This window comes from Amblyomma maculatum, chromosome 11, assembly GCF_055883805.1.
Source record: "Amblyomma maculatum isolate TAMU_Amacu chromosome 11, ASM5588380v1, whole genome shotgun sequence".
Taxonomy (NCBI): domain Eukaryota; kingdom Metazoa; phylum Arthropoda; class Arachnida; order Ixodida; family Ixodidae; genus Amblyomma; species Amblyomma maculatum.
This window is the reverse complement of record NC_139354.1, coordinates 26,646,292-26,650,723: the sequence shown is the minus strand read 5'-3', so window position 1 is coordinate 26,650,723 and position 4,432 is coordinate 26,646,292.

The window sequence follows — 4,432 nt, the reverse complement described above, 5'->3', positions numbered from 1 at the left end:
TGCCATCTAACCATCGCGTTCGCTGCCTACCCCTTCTCCGGCGACCCTCAACCTTTCCCAACATCAAATCTTTCTCCAGCGACTCCTCTCTTCTCATCAGATGACGTTATCTCACCTGGAGCCACAAACCGTATATTAATTATTGGGGAAGTTGCATGAGAGAATTTGAAAAGGCTTGCACACCTCTTCAATAGCATACTCTTTCTTCATGTTTTTTTTTGCAGCGTCATAATGTTTGCTGCAATTTCACTTCCAAAGGGTTAGAAAGATGCTGTTTATATTTTCATGCTCTCGGCGCAGTTTTTTCTATTCATTGCCAGTCACCGAGAAACGCGCAGCGCACGTATTGACGAACGTAGTGGGACCACTTTGCGCCTTACCAACACCACTTGCACCAGGCGAAAACAAAAGATAGTGAATGACAAATTTCTCATAGAATGGATAAAAACGCATTACTTAGGACACGCGGGGCTTTATTTATGTCTCGGCGTATTTGGGTACAGCCGGAAAACTTGCATTTTGTTATTCATTGAGTGTTCTGCGAGATATCACGCTTATCCTAGTTATCTCTGCACGAAAAGGGAGAAGTAATAAGGTATCTGCGCAGTGAAGTTTACGAAATGGAGGACGAGCTGCTGTGAGCTCAGGATCGACATCAATGAAAAAGCTTTCTTTGGTAACCGGCAGCAAAGATGTACGTCCGGCAGGAACTTGAGTCATTATATCGTTTGCGTGCTTTAATTCTCTTTTTGTCATCAAAAAATAGCCTTATAGGTATGTCTTTTCTTCCTCTTGTGTGGAAGAATAAGTCTAAAAATATCCCGCTTTAGCCTACCGCTGACATAATAAGATTAGATACTTACAAGGAACTGCCATTAGGATGTGCACAGACGTGTGCATGCTCGAACATACGAGAGGAGGAGGCGAACTTTTAGCACAGTAGCAGCTTAATTTCTCGGTTGACACTGGCCTCGTTCGAGCGAGGATACATAATCATACAAAAGACAAAATCACTGGTTTTGCGTCTTTAACACGAAACAACTGCTGTTATATGAACGTGAATAACACATTGCGGGCTAGTTGGTTGATCATCACAAGGTAAAACAGCGCAAAACCACACACAGGACGCAGAAAGGTGAGATGAACACAGGCGCTGACTGACAACTGAGTTGTCAGTCAGCGCCTGTGTTCGTCTCACCTTTCTGCGTCCTGTGTGTGGTTTTGCGCTGTTTTACCTTCTTCTCTTATATTTTGTTTCACTTGTTGCGTATTACATTACTCTGGCGATTTTGACGGTCCTTTTGACGTCTGTACAGACCTCAAGGCTAAGACATTCCGAAAGTACAACTAAACGATTAAGTTCAGATTGCAGAAAAGCTTGCCACTTCACAACGTGTGTTCTTATTTTTTCACAGCAATGGAAGCATTCAAACTGTGATTCAAAGCAAGCAAACCCCTCCAAATTGCTCATAGTCAAGTGACGGTGTTTGTTTGATCACAAACAGATGTCCAGCAAGAACAGCAAAACGCTGAGGAGATTTGTACGACTACATTATTTTATTAACAAATGCATAAAACCATGTCAGGTAACTACCGGGAACGAAATCAGCATATGTTTTATATTAAGACAAACTAAATATCATCAGGTTTGGATGGCACATTAACTAAGGTTAGTGAATCAATCCCAACCGAGAACTACATTGAGATTTATACGTCCGTGTAGCAGATCGTCCAGTGAATGAGGCAGCGTAGACAGCCTTTATTTTATTTTAATTCAGTCCTCATTTTCTGTCTGGCATTTCCAGTCACAGTGCACATTGCCTGCTTTGTAGACCTGCTTTACACGTGACCTTGCGTTGTCGTACGCAGAGAGGAGACCAAGGACAGAACGCAAGTCGCAGACCGCATTTCGCAACACATCACAAGTAAGCACCAACTATGACGTCACCGTATCCCCACCAACCAAAATTTCTTCACGTTCGTAGATGGATTTATATACCTGTACAACCTTAGGGGTTCTAACTTCAAAATGAAAGGGGTGTTATTTAAGTTTAAGAAAAATATAAAGTGGCTTACAGTCGACACTTTATAGAGACCTTTGGCATGATGTAAACACCACTGTTATCACTTACCGCATACCACGGGCCTGCAATGCGCATGTGGGCAAGGCCCGAAAACCTATGTTCAGATCACCTCATATGCACACTGGCGGTGCGTGATATGCGGAGTAGCAGTGGCGGTACACGCTCTACTCAATATATCTAACGAAACCACGGCCCACACGGAGCAGCTTTACAGTCCCTTCAGGTTCTTTACAGCTAGTTTTGATAGCGTTTTTGCGGCTGTGCTCTGAGACCATGACGCCCTTAGAAGACAGTGCAACAACACTTTCCTTGAGCTTGCAACCTGGCCGTCCTGAGACCCTAAGTGTTTTAACAAGTGGGACAAGAAAAAAGGCAGGACTTTGAAAACCTTTTTTGATACACAGGTCCTGCTTAAGGACACGAGGAAAAACAAGGTTGGTCACAGTTTTGTAGCATCTCAATGCTTTCTACATTCACCAGTGATAGGATCATTCTAGGCAGACACAGAGCGGGCCGAAACATGCAGAGTTTGAACCTCGTGGCACTTTACGCGCTAAAGCACTTATTTTTATGAGGTTCGTACAGCTTCCTGGAAGCTACAAGTTTCGCGTGTAGAATTTTTAAATATTTTTTTTGAATGCTTGGTGAGGCAAACGTGAGAATATATTTTGAAGTTTCTGTTTTTTAATCATGCATGGTGCGCCGGAGTGGACGGGTCTAGAATAGCTTCTACGTTTCTCCTTTGTTTTTGCATGTCCCCTCTCTCATTTTTGCAGCCGTAACTCCATCTGGACTGACAACCTCACGTTTCAGCAGCTAGACGTTGTTAACCGCAGAGCCACTATGGCGGATACTAATTCAAATTGTGATAGAGCGCACGCAGCCTATAGGACGAGGGTTGGAAACACCTGTGGCGTTGATATCGGCTTAGAATTTCTCTAACATAGTCTAATGATTAATGACATGTGACGTAACTTGCTCATATGCATCTAAGTAAAAGAAAAATATGTGGCTCAAACAACACCTGGCACGAAAAGTCACCAGCAAGAAACCGGAGCAGCATCTTCTCGAGCGTTGTCTTTCAGCCTTCGCCATTAATTCGCATCCGTTAATTCATACTGCGCGGACCCCTGGCTATGCTTTTGTAATGCCTGCCCTTAATGGTCATTTTACCACATCTACCGACCTGCTGTCGAAAATAAGCCCCCCTCCCCCCGACCTTGTCATAAATTACATGCAGCATTAAGCTTATCGCACGGATCTTTATTTATGCCATATGTTCGCCTGCAGCTTGGCCCGAGGTCGAGAGCCCCGTTCCTAATCACGATGGCCAAGGTACGTGAAAATGGAGGGTGGAGATAAAAGCGAAGAAAAAAAGAATTTACATTTCGGCATAAAATTCCTGGCAGCCATTCTGCGCAGGAGACCTCCTATCAGACTCGCGGAATATCCGCGAGCTACAGTGCTGAACGATGCCACCATAAAAAATAACCGTTGCCAATCATCTCTACGTAGTCGGGCATAGGGAGAGAAATACTGCTCATACGCGTTTAAGTGCAGCTTACCTCCTTAATATATTTCTTAAGCTGTACTAGCCTATCGCTACAAGTTCATGTGCATAAGGCTGTCCAGAACTAAAACAAGAGAGGGAACTAATTTTGGGCATTGTAATGTTCTGATAAAGTATAGCGAAGCCTTAACTGGCTTGTGTTTCACGCTGCTCTGGTGGCTTGTGCTGCGATCCGACGCGCTCAGACGTAATGTCCCGAAACTAACTCACCCCAGTAAGAGGCAAACAGCTGCAAGCTAGAATGAGCTTGTTTTTAACCATGAATTCAGTAACTTTTTTTTTTCTCTGGGTGATACGTATGACCCTCCTTCCTGAGCCTGTGGCCCCGTCACTCGAGAAGTGAAGCCCCGAATTTCATATTCTTCATTTGGTTTCATTCCGCGAGCTGTAGAGAGAATTAAAGAAAAAGAAAATGACTGCGGTGACGAATCGCATTACACTGCGATGTTTCGGCTCCCAACAGACGACCGACAGTCGGAAACCGAAACGTCGCTTCTAATGCAGCCAATCAGCACGTCAACATCGGCAATACTACCAGCTTCTCCATCCGGTCTGACAGGATTCTACAGCCATGAAACGCAGCGCCAACGTTCTTATCGATCGTAGGAGGTAAAGTTCCGCATCGTCCGGCTCGCTCTGTTTCCATCTCTCTCTCTCTGCCTCAACGCGGCTGGGACGGTGGTCCGCCTAAGAAGGGCAGCAGTGCCCTGCCGAGCGTGCCGTGCTGTTCACGGGACGCGTCTTCCCTGGGGGCCAGGCGGCGCTCCGAGGGCTGAGT